The 13933-nt window shown below is 30.6% G+C and overlaps 1 protein-coding gene and 1 long non-coding RNA gene across 3 annotated transcripts in view; one reads left to right on the top strand and one right to left on the bottom strand.

The window, feature by feature from the left end:
- LOC126917411 (mucin-4) overlaps positions 1–13933 on the bottom strand; it is a 212139-nt gene that overhangs the window by 137269 nt on the left and 60937 nt on the right. The window lies entirely within an intron of this gene.
- LOC126918292 (uncharacterized) overlaps positions 12098–13933 on the top strand; it is a 263782-nt gene continuing 261946 nt past the window's right edge. Inside the window, exon 1 of the long non-coding RNA XR_007711301.1 lies at positions 12098–12167. This is a non-coding gene — a long non-coding RNA (uncharacterized LOC126918292). The remainder of the gene's footprint in view (positions 12168–13933) is intronic.

The raw sequence follows: 13933 nt of genomic DNA, 5'->3' as shown, positions 1-13933 counted from the left end.
CTACAACCTACACCTAAATTACGTATACTCGAGTTAACAAATGGAAATTAGAAAGTTAAATCGAAACTCAATGGAAAAGTTGTATATAAGTAAGGAGAAAGAAAAGACTATATACGGAACATGTTCGAAGCTACGCTCACACAGTACGAATCTCGCGATTGCCGTTCCAGAGAATTTATTGCGAACCGCGACCCTATAGCGTAGCAAGGCTACGTTCCACCTCTTGTAACGCGAATTCCGCCGGTGCATCATAATTTAAGAGGAATTTTCGAGGTGGTATTCGAGTGTGGAAAATCATGCCGCAAGAGAGATCCAATCGTGATAACATCGTTTTCAGCGACCAAACAATAAATTCTGACTATAATCGGCGGTGTTTGCTTTGTCGGTATCGGCAAGGGATAGAGTAATTTTGGGTTAAACAAACACGCGTAGAGTCATTTATCGTAATCTACGTGCAATCTATTTGTTGAAAATCTTGTTTTATGGATATCTAGATATGTTGTGTAAGTATTTAATCATTTTTACAATAGCTATTATAGAAACTATATTATTGAATAAAACATTAAAAAGTTCAAATTTTACAATATTCAATATTTAATATGTAATACTTACATATTTTATATTTTTATATAATATACTTTTCTGACAAAGTTTTCTGAAAAAATAAAATTTGAAGACGGGGTAAAATTTATTGTACTAATTGAAAAGTTACATCTATTTTATTAAAATATATGAAAGATTTGTGTTAAATTGTTCGAAAAATCTGTTATATTTTTTGGCAATCGATATATTCTCTTGTATGTTCGGTTCGTTTGTTTAAGATTGTTCATTATGTAGTTTTGCGCAAAAATAATATTATTATTTATACTTATAGGAAATACGGGAAATATGGGAAATATGGGAAAAATAATATTATTATTTATACTTATGGGAAATACTATTCCCAGCTGAGCTTAAAATGCAACAAATAAAGTAATTGAAAAGAGGAAATGCGTTATTTTTTAACAAAACAACGTTAAATCTTACAGATCGATGAAGAACAAATAGGAAAATTTAATATTAGTGAGCATATTTAATTTATCCGATTCTGGTAATTTGTCTTAAATTTCGTCATGGTGCTTCCAATAAAGAACATTTTGTATGCCAACAACGATTTTAGCCATTCATAATCAAAATGATCCGATTATTAACAATAGACTTAGAAGCTTAACAATAGACTGAAATATAAATACAGCAAATTGAAGATTAACAATCGAATATTATATTAATTCAAAACTATTTAGACAAAAGATTGGACTATCTAACTGTTGTATTGTTATATCTTCACAAAATAGCAATTTTGCCATTCTAAATTTTCCCAAAAGATTAAAACATTTTCAAACATCTTCATCCGAAAAGGAAAACGAAAATTCAACTTGTTCCACTTGGCCAACTGAGGCCAATACAAACAATCAGTTATTTGATAAACGAAGTAGCTACGGTTTATTCGAAACAAAGTATTCACGAAAGGGCATAGGTGAATAGACGAAAAACACTGGGCGAAATGTAATTAACACGAACGAGGGAGGTCGGGAAACCCCTGGATCCAAGTTCAACCCTTCTTCGAGAGGACTATAACGCGAGCAACGATTTTGTATAGGATGGACAGAAGGCAGCTGACCATTCGGTGGTCCGCAATCAGGGGGTTGGCCATGTCTGCCGCTTGCTACCCTCCCCTGTCGGGGGATCGGATTAAAAAAAGTGTAGAAAGATAAAACCGGATGGCAGATGCGATGTTTATGACCGTGCAGACCTACTACATACTTTGTTCAGCTGCATTGTTATCGTTCCGCAAAACGGATCTACGGGGCTTTTCATCCTACTATGTACTCTCGATCGAACGTTAGCAAAATTCTTGGCTGATGCCAACGTTCTTGTCTGGCTGCAACGTACACATCGTATTGATCGCGTATATCTTAATATAATCTTGCGTATTTTATGTTGCGCGTTGTACATCCGCATAGTGTTTACTGTTTCATTAATGATACATACGATGATATTGATACTTATAATTTGTAGTGAGATAGAAATGGATTGGAAGTTGAATCTCAGGATGTAATCTCTGCTTAATGCTAACAATTTGTTAGAATTTTATTGGAATATTTAACGATACGCTTAGTGTGTAGTTATTAACTGAATTTAGATTTCGATAAAAAGAACAAGTTTAATTATGAGAAAGGCTTAGAATACTTATCAAAATGTAGCGTTGCCAATTGTGAAAATTTAGTAGTTAACGGTTTATAGAATATTATAATATATACGGTATTTATTCTATTTTAATTGAGTCATATGAGCTTTCAATGTTCAGGGAGGACGATAAATTAAAGAGAAATTAATATTTAATTATTTAAAAATAACACTAATCAGTTTTTATATTATGTATACAGAACCATTTTAAATGACATTATGTTATTTGATATTATTTTTCATATATTATGTATACCGTTATAATCATTTATCGATACAATCGATATCGATTGCAATAATGTTTGAATCTTTTCACAATATAATTGAAATCCATTAATTATTCATATTAAGATACTGTAATATAATACAATACAATATAAAAACAAGATAAGAAAGTTCATTACAAATCATGACTCCCACTGAAATTCAAGTTTCTCACTATATTAATTGTGTAAATGCGATATTATTGAAAAATTTACATAAGATGACTAACATAATTTTTCAAAGTTCGTCAGGCTTAAAAATACAGATATGAGAAAAAATAACGACAAAGACAGAATTCAATGAAATACATTGACTTTAAAAAATTTTTCAAATAAAATATTGTATTTAGATATTAACGTAAGATTGATCTTCAATCCTATTAGTTATACATTTATATATATATCTTCCTATCATGTAGTAAAATTGCAAAAGTTTGGATTAAGGATTCAAATTTACTTACTATATATTTGTCGGATAATAACAACATTTAGGTAGCCTACAATACGTCTTTGACTTTGAAAGAACATAATACCATTATTTGACTGAGAACGTTTATACAAATTCATATTTTGAGGAACAGAATTAAGGAAGCAATAACAGAAATATGATAGAGATTTGTAGTACCCTCGGGATATTATAACAAATATCTTACATAGGATATTTTATATATTTATGAACATTATGTGCATTCTGTACATACTTGCGTCTCTAAATTTGCCAAAAATTTTTGTCTATAGATTAAACATCAACTTTAATGTGGTATAATGACTGTAATAATATCTATATTGCTATAATGTTATAAACGAAGCAGTTGCTAACAGTTAATAAACTATAATGTGAATTAACCCAATTATAAATATAACAAATTTACATGTTTCCGTGTGAATATTAATAGAATAATTTTTCAGGTTTTTATACTTTTGAGTCCGCGTTTGAAATGCTTCATATGTTCCAAAAACCATTATACACGAGAAAACTTGTTCAGATACCATTAATGCAACATGGAAAAGGCAAGAGAAAAGAAAAGAACGTTAGTACAGCCAAGACGCCAAGAGAACCCAATTGATTGCTCGTGACTTTTCTACGAATCATATTTCTGCAAATTGCAAACTATAACCGCACGCGTGATCGGGGCTTAACGATGCAGCTGGTTTCGAAACGGCACCGTGCTTAATCGATGCCTCGTCGAGCAGAATTCAGGAACTCTCAGGCTATTACGTAAACTTTCTACGCGAATCGCGAGTACAGACGGCTGCACCTTCGTTGGAAACGACTTCTAGAATGTTGCTTGAATCGCGCATACTCACTAAGCTAAGAATGCCGCAGACAAGAATCCATATATGGCTGGCATTTACGACAGTCGTCAACTTTTTAGACTTTGTGTTTTGAGCCTGTATCAACCAATTGCGAAACATTTTTACGACTACTTCGTCCACAGTTTAAACACGAAACTGTTCGTTTATAGTTGTATTCGCCTATATATGTGTGTATATATGCGATGTACAATGTGGTTCAACCTTTGGTTAGCAAACTATGTAGGAAATAGAATTAAATATAACTATTTGTACGTTTGTATTTTGACATATATAATCATTGGTGTATCTTTATGACTTTGATTGTGCTTCATGAACACTTTCCATGGATTTTTTTGTGAGTCCTTGTAGATTGGTTTGGATACGGTTCTTATATGTATAAGAATGGATTTTTATTAAAGTGGGGTAATAAACGTATTTCTTTTCTTTTTTTGTTATTACGAAGTAGGAATATTTTAGGAATATTTGGGAATATTTTTTATTGTTACGAGTGAGTATTGAAAATTATGTTATATTTTTTTTAGTTTATTCCAATATATATATGTAGACCAGAATAGTGTACAAGGTGTGCCTAAAAAGTAATGAGAGCTGTTTTGTAAAAATGTTTATATTATTTAATGAGAAATGTACATTGTCTCCTTCAAAATAATTCCCTTTGAGTGTTAGTGTTGGAATTATTCTACTAAAATTACTTTTAGTTGGTCGATTACAACCTTTTTGATGTTCCAAACATTACCAGACAGCATCAAAATGACGTCCCTTAAGATGACTTTTGATTTTTGAGAAAATAAAACAGTCACATGGACTTGAAATTCATTTACAGAGTTTTTAAGTTAGAGTACAAAATATAGTGGTATATACATATGTTTAGAACCTACTATATTGAAGAATATAAATTGTATCTTAATATTTTATCCATGTAAGTTCTCCAAAAACTTAGAGGTAACGAGTCATAAAATAAAATAAAATAAAATAACGATCAGTAAATGTCTGTGTTACAACATATCGTAAAATATCTACTTCTTTATTGGTACAAACAATTAAAGAGAAACATTATATATAAAAATATAAGAGAAATATTTATATTATATTATAATATAAACAAATATTAACTATATTTTGAGAAAAATTTGTTAAACAAAAGAAATATGAGATTCAAATTTCTGGAACTGGAGAACTAATAAACCTAAATTGGAGTAAGGATTACCTATGTGTATGGTACAGTATTCATAAATTAATCGCCTAAGTACTAAAAAATATTAAATTTTATTTCCACAAAAGAGTATAAAATACATACTTGCATGATTTTGCTAAATCAAAACGTAATTTTATATATTTTATGTTTTTTATTTTTCGTGCTTTTAGATAAATGGTAGCGAGATTTTGTACAAGATAAATGTATTGAAAGCAAAGTAGAAAACAAAGACTCGTTAACACTAGAAAAAAATAGTCTCTAATGTATAGCTAGATATACCATATAAGATAAACTTAATTTTGCCAAAAGTATCTACATGTCTTTAATTCATAATAATTCTAAAAAAAAAAAAAAAAAAAAAGAAACTGAAGCCTGACATTTTAACGTGCTTAATAGTTGTAGTATTAAATAATTGCTAATATAATAAAACTTACATTAAATAATATCACAGCTAGATCACATAACAAAGAATTGAAAACAATGCATATGGGCGTGATACATCATGAACGGTAGTAAAATTTTAAAATTTCAATATTCCTAACACACCTTTCATTTTTCCCCTAATTATATAATTAGCATACTTCGACTAGTACTCACTACGCTTATCTTTCATTTATCGGGTAGTGTGAACAACAAACGCGAAAATTAAGCCTGTGAACATTACACGAGATTATCTTACGACTCCTCAGTTCTCATGTACGAGGCTGTCTCCTAATTGGTTAATTTGTTTCCTACAACAGCCGATACCTGCTGTTTAGGCTCATCACTAATTACCCGAAGCGATTCGCACTAGTGGGGAAAATCACAGCGCAATATTTATGAGAAAAAGAACAGACACACGAATGCTCTTAAGATTGCAAAATTACAGAGTCGAACATTACACCTAGAATTTTACAACCAAAGTATGTGAATTACGTGTGTAACTATTATATATAACGTAGATTATTAGACTTAATTATATAATATCTACGTGTAAAAGTTTTCCGAATCCATTTGTGTAAGGCTTTTTTACAGTGTTAGTATTTTACTCTATGTCTTCGAAATGTTCTAATTTAAATAACTTCCGAAAATGAAATGTTCCAACATAATATCTTTATTGTTAATTGTTCTATTATAATCAACGTTCTGCTGCTAGTAAAGCCCTAAGCATGTCTTATGGCAAACCTGACTAGTTTTTTTTTTGTATGAGGATGCATAGAGAATGTAAGTAGACCAAGTTTATGTTTTTAAATAGAACAACATATCTTTCTTATACATATCAATTTTGCAGAACATTCTATGTCAAAAAGTATTAAGATACAATATTACAAATATCAACAATTTGTGAAATATATTAAATTAGAAAGTGAGATTTTTATATTGAGTATATTGATGAACAATTATAGTTTGGAATATATATATAAATTTAATAATAATTTAATAATATTGTAATATAAAAGATACTTGGTGTAAATAATTGTTAACAATTATAAACAAATTTTCAAATAAGGTTAATGATGTAAGTCTATAGAATTAGTAAGAGATCTTTTTCTTCTCTTAATGCTTTTGTATTACTTTTGTATTTATTTTATATACGTTCAGAATCATTGGTGGGTTGTTTTCTATTATAGTTCCTGTATCATTGTATGTATTATGTTATATTATTGTACTGCCTTATTCTTATGTAATTATTACAAAGTGAATAAGAATTACGACAAAGGCTATTTGTGTGAACATTCCTTATGATGTAACAATTGATATTTCCTGAACATGTTCAATAATTTCACAAATATTACTATCAGCAATAATGATGTAAAACATATGTTTATATTTAATATTAAAGTAATGTCATTAAAGTTGAGTTTGATTCTTTGTATGAACAGAATCCACGTGAAATGTAGTTAACTTTAAGAAAGGATACAAACTGAAATGGAAGTATAATAAATGGAAATAATTATGAAACATATTAAACTCAAATTTGAAAAAAACTGAAACAATTAAATTTTACTATCTGCAATTACGATGAAAAAATATAGAAACAGTTGACTAATATACTCAATAAGAAAACAGATATATTTATTTACTTACGAATAAAATCTTATGATTCCATAACTTTTTCAACATTGATTCACCGCTTCACACTCAATTGTTACGTATATATGCAATATTATACTTTGATAAGTTATAGATTAATTCAACGATAAATGTATTTGTCTTGTTACTTGTCTGATGAAACTGGTTTCAAATTTTAGTGCACTATACTTTTTCCTACAAAGCTATCCAAATAATGTTTCTATTATTAGTAATTAAAAAAACAATCTTTCACAGAAACGAAGAATAATTTGATTTAGGAAGGATTAAGTATTACGATAAGTTTATTATTTTTTAAATTTATATAAAAGATTCCATGAGTACCTATAGTGGTTAGCTTGGATGAAACTTAAATGCATCGTGCGAAGAATTGTAAATCTTTAAAACTTGATGCAAAGAATTAATTTTACTGTTGGCTGGCGTCAGAAATAGACGATCTTTTTTTGAATCCCCGGATGTCATCTCGTTGCGAGCGTTTCAAGGGCTATAAAACGCATCCTGGCAAAATCTTTTGACGCAACATTTCCCCGACACGGCAGTAAGGTTCGAACGTAAACCACAGGCTGCGCTTAAAGAGGAAAGAGAAAGTGCAGAAGAAACACAAGGGCGGGGAAAAAGAACGGGGAATCTCGTGCGCAGCTCGTGCTGAGACAACAAACGCTCTTCCTAACTTAAAATAAATCCTATAGACCCTAATAGTGTAGTATAAATTATGTATCTAATGCCCACCTATGCGCAGACAGTGCTTGTTTGGAGTATTTCTTGCAAATGGCTCTTTATGGAATGGATAAACAAGAGATCAAATGAAACTTAATATATAATTATAGTCCTATTGTCGCACGTGTCATGTATATATATTATATATGTGGATGAAGTGTTTAGATATAGTGCTCAGAAAATTAAAGATAGTGTATAATAATTTACCGAAACGACTGCAATAAAATTAATTTTTACTACCTTATCCTAGTGCACGTTATATTATGGAATAGAATTTCCTGTTACCGCCGCTCATTATTATCTTTATAGTAAAATTCAGATTTTATTACAACTAATGATATATCAACAGTATACCCTTAATTTAAATTTAGATAAAGCGGCAAAAGGATGTTAAGATTCTTTTTTATACTTTAAAATGATTAGGTAGAAACACTATAAACAGTTGACAGTTGTACATTAAATAACAAATTTGAAATTTAAAAGTATACATGAAAAATAAAAGCTTCTTTTTCTATGCTATACATTAATACAAACATGAAAAAATTATATCTTATTACTTACAAAGATAATTTTATAATACTGTGTAATAATTATAAATATAAGTAATTATAGTGCTAGTAGGTTTGGTAATGTTATGATTTATTTTAATATCGTTCACGCCAACACAAAATCGAACATGATGCTCCGTCAGTCTATATGCACGCAGTCATCATTCGTCACTAACTCGTTTCGTCACAACGATTCTCTTTCGCGCTGACCACACTCTACAACACTGATAACACCATCCCCAACGCTGACAACACTCTCCAACCACGCTGGCAATACTAAAGCCCCCCAACTCACTCACGGCTACCTTTTATACCCTGGCTCCGGTATACCTGGACCGCACATGTCCCATGGTCAAATAGATCTTCTTAATTACCCATGGTTTTTCCCCGATACTACACTGTATATCTGGCACGCACATGCCCTATAGTCAAATAGACCTTCTAATTACCCAGGGTTTTTTCCTGATACTACAATATTTATATATATTTGAGATATATAAAGCGCTTTGCTTCTTGTATATATCTTTTAATCTATCAATTTTTGTGTAACTATAACAAAAGTTAAAATTGAATAATTAGAAGAAATTCTTAATTTCATTAATTGTAATTTTTTAGATTTTTCTTTATTAAATAAGTTATATTAAAATGAATATTTTCCTCTCCATTCCTTTTTTTTCTTTATTAGCGACCTGGATAGACAGGATCTATGAAAGACATAAAATTCTGTTATTTAATAGTCTCCAAATAATATTTGCGATATAATTAAGAATCAGCGTCTATGCAACTTCTGAAACTTGAATAATTTATTTCGGATATACTAGTTAACACGTACTTAAGCATTTCTTGATTCATAAATCCAGGAAATTTAGTTTAATAAAAAAATGTATAGTTACATACGTACTTGCTTGACTTATGTCTTATTATCACATGTCGCTGTGCTCATTGCTTACAACATCCCTACACTATCAGCGCATTCCATAGATAAAGCGTCCGTTATCGATACTTCATTCAAGAAATTGAATCACACTTCGAATCACACAAGTTATAGATATATCTATTATAGAGTCAGTCTTATTATAAACTTAGTCTAGTAAGTTCATTGAAATTACAAGAAGTGGCAATACCAATAACTTTATCGTTTCGTAAATTCGAGATATAGTTTGTATGAAACGAGAAATAGTCTAAAAATTTTGATGATTTTTTCGTTTCATGTTAACGGCGATGAAAAATATTTGATTTATTGTGAAATTTTATGCAAAATTAATTAATTAATTCTTTTATGAACACAGCCAAAAAATAGGCAGAGATTTATCTTAGCCATTAAATACTAATGTAATTAATATACTTTTGATATTATATGTATTTCTACAACATCCACAACGTACTTTATGTATTTATTACTATATGCTGAATTCATAACGTTTCGTGAGTTTCTAACGATAGATAATAAATTCCATTATGTCTTTGATGCAGTTTGGAGGGAAATATGAATCCCGTTAAAAAATGAAACATTTTTAACAAATATTGCCCCTAGTTGATTACTTCCTAACATATGATAATTACATAGAAACATTCAGAATTCATCAGTAGAAAACATGTTTTTCTGTAACTTTGTATCTCGAATATCGATGAAAAATAAGCAAAAAATATTTGATCTTCATTACAACTATCTTTATTTCATTGGTAAAAGTTTATCATAAATACTCTAAATATCTAGAAAAATTACTCTAAAAAATTGCTCGAAGAAAAGGGGAAAACGCTCTTTTGGAGGAGTAAGGAATAAAAGATTACAAAGTTCACTATTGTAACTAACTAATCTATTAAGTATTGCTAATAATAATATAATTTTCACATAACATAATAACGAAGAAGGAAATAGAGAAAAAAAAAGTGAAATATATAATAACATAACTTTTAAATGTTAATATTATAGAAATCATTTATTATTCATGTTGAGGTTATTCGATATATAAAGAGAGAAAAACGCGTGGATAAAGTGTAAGATACAAAATATATATTTAATTTAATAATGAAATACAGGAATACAATTTGAGCTGGTCCAGATCCGCACGCTAGCAGTGTTACTTTATAACTGAAAACCCCGAAGTCAACGTCGCCTGTCTACTGTTTATGGTCTGCCTCCCTGCTATTCTTTTGTCTATATGCTGTCGATGGCTTCAGCGCTTGAGAAAGCTAAAAAGACCAGATGTGGAGTTTTCCTAGAAGTGGTGACCACTTCAACAATTCACGACAATATGACTTTGTAGCAATAAATGTAATTCTAACAACAACGCTAAATGGAAAAAAACAAAATTTGGTTCTTGTTTTCAATTTTAAATAAGAAAATAGATCCTATCAATTATTCTTTTTTTTCAATTACCCTCAAATTTAAAAAAAAGAAAAATAGCTTTAAAAGTGTTATAGTTGCCGAGATAATGGGATTTCTCCATGAGTTATAGTTTTCACGCGATCAATTCAGATACGGTGCGCAGAGCTCTCAGCGGCCCTACCTACTGCGCTGAAATCCTCTAATGTTCTGACCGCCTACTGCGAAAATGGATCAACTTTGCAAACGTTTCTCTATCCTTTATGAGCACCCAAGCAATACGAAAAAAATTCATATATAATACAAGTAGGTAATAAACTGTAAAATGACGTTTGTCGCATCTCTTAATGTTTGGTAGTCTAACGTTAGCGACTTTTTGAATAAAAAATTCCTATATCAGAATCAATTGATCCTAGAGAAACTAAGATAAGCTCATAAATTTTTATTGCAAATTAAAGATTTCACTTTTCGTAAGTTGGCAAATTGATTGTGCGAAAATTTAAAAAACGGATCAATTTAACATTTGGTACCCCATTTCGGTATGACTAGTGTCTTGTACAAGTAGACTTACTTATCACAGAGCCTCGATACTGCATGACAATTTAATTAAAGTCATAAATGATTTAAGAAAAATGGATATCTTTACACTTTTCATTAATTCACAACCTCTCAATAGGTCTCATTTTATAGATAATTTTATTATAAAATTTCTACAACCTTTTACTGAAACTTTTTCACATAAGATAAGTGGTTTTTAAAGTATAAAGCGAAATTTAAGAAAAAGTTGTAGTGTTTTTGTTTAATCGATATTTCGTTTATGAAACACCGGAAGAAAATTGTTCAAAATCATTTATTTTATTCTAAATATCAAAAGCAAATTTTAAAGACATCTCTACGATCAATTCGTTTTTAAAAAAATTCGACTGGACTAGTTCATTTATAACGATATGATTTTATAATGAAACGTAAAAAATTGAGGTATCCAATATCGTCACGAAATTATACTTTGTTATAAAATTTGCAATTATACAGGTTAACTTAGTTCTGATGTAGAATATACTAATAATTATCATCAACGACCTTGCAATTAAGTATTTCTGAGAAATCGGTCGGAGTTAGAAAAGAAGTTTCCTTACTACAATTAAGCTCGCTGGTTTTGTTACGGTCCTTAACTTGAATTCTGCGAAGGCTACTAAATCTGAAACATTCTAGTGTAGAACGTCGATGCTTGGTTTGACGTGATGTGACGTGTATCTGGTTTATAAAGTATCAGCTTTACAAGGTCAGTTTTTCAGATATTTCGTGAAAGGATGTTCGTTTTGTTCTCGACCGTTCTCTGTGAAATAGTCAAAGGCGTCACGACCTCTAGAAAAATTTTAGCCTAAACCATGAATATTTATTCTTTCCTAAAGTCTTGTAATGTATATTCTTAAAACACGTTTTATAGACTTGTAAGGAACTTCTGGGATTACTCATATTAACCCTTTGAGTGCTATGGGCGCATATAGGTGTCTGGCGAAAGCTATCGGTGTGGACTAAGGACATATATATGCGTTTACTGTAAGTGCCCGGCATGGACTAAGGACGCATGTATGGGTTTTTCAATTTTTCCGAATACCTACGCAGAAGTAATACTATTACGTTTGTGTGGGATAAATATAAATGCATTCCTTACGGCAGTAAACAAATGCCAATAGTACCTCGTTATTGTTGAAGTGGTCACCACTTGTAAGAAAACTCTACATCTGGTTTCTTTAGTTTTCTCAAGCACTGCATTTTTCACACACAACTAAATTATTAACTTGTGTTATATTTACTAAATTTAAATTTTTCTAGTTTATTGTTTTCTAGTTTATTACCCAAATTCTAGTTAACTGTAAATTTCAATGTTTATAATAAATAATTAAAAATAACTAAAAAATAACGCTCTTGAATCATTTAATCTCGTACAAAAGAATTACTATTACTTATTACGATTTGCGCTTTGAATAATCAATCAACAGAGTTCAGTCTAACGAAAAAGTATTCCGTCCACAGCGATCGTCAGCGCTAGACGCGCGCCGTCCGTACGGACGGCATAGGCCGCGAGTATTCAGCACTCAAAGGGTTTTAATACGAGAAGAAAATTATAAGTGTATTCGATAGTATTCTATCTTGGGATTCCTTTTCTTGGCCACAATGCTAAAGAACAGATTTCGTCACAATATTAAATCGACTAAATAAATGACAAATGAAACGTAGCGTTAACGAAATGTTGGCCCTTAGTAGGTTAATAAATCTACATTACTATTTTCACTAGCAAGCATGATTAATCACGAGTGTTTGACTTCTGGTTATGTTTCATTATATGCAGAGTAATGAATCCTCATGAAAAGGATGTCATTCGTTATAGCATTAATATGGAAGTATGGAAATCGCTAGGAAAAAGATTATCATCTTAGTGAACTTGTTGGAAAGATGCTTTCTCTGCGATTGATTTTTAAATATGTTGTAAAGCTCAACTTTTCCCCATATACATGTAAACTTCTTAAGAGTTCAAACGCGGATAAACAAAAGGACTTTCTCTGTTAACGGACAATGTGACCTTATTTGTCGTTACGGATAACCGATTTACCAAACAGTCAGTACACAGACGGACGGTTAGAGAAGAAGAAGGATATCGATCATTAGAAATAGACACGGTAACAAGAAGGAAATTTTTATTTAGAGTATTGAAGATTGACAGAGGAAGAGTGGTAATTCAGGACGTGGAAAATCGATTCTCGATTTTCAGGTAGACATTGTACAGAACTTGTTATTTATTGTTTACTGTTATAGATTGCTATTAATTGTTGTTTACTTCTGTATTTCGTTTAAGTATTTTTACAATAAACTCGATTTTCAGACTTAGAATCGATCCCTAGATTATCCAAATTTGAACATTATATACATAACCGACTGATCGCCCTTAGTGATCGAGTTATATGAAAGAATATCCCGCCACTCGATTTTAGTTTTCAAGCTGGATTGAGTTAGTAGTAATAGTAATCTGACCGTCGTGCCACTGCGCTGTAACGCAACCGGTCAGCATTATTTATATCAATGCTGATAAGAGGATTCGCAGGGCCGCCTTGCTACGCGGGGGTTACTACTAATCCAACTCAACTTAAAAACTAAGACCAAGAGACGGGGTATTTTTCCGTATAACTGGAAAATTAAGGCTAACCGGCGGTTATGTGTAAAGAAGAGCTTGTTCGAAATGTTGTTTTACAACACATTTTAAAATTATTGAAAT

Source organism: Bombus affinis, chromosome 1 (assembly GCF_024516045.1).
Source record: "Bombus affinis isolate iyBomAffi1 chromosome 1, iyBomAffi1.2, whole genome shotgun sequence".
NCBI classification, from domain to species: Eukaryota; Metazoa; Arthropoda; class Insecta; order Hymenoptera; family Apidae; genus Bombus; species Bombus affinis.
Note: the sequence above shows the minus strand (reverse complement) of the source record. Positions and strands in the feature narration are given on the sequence as shown.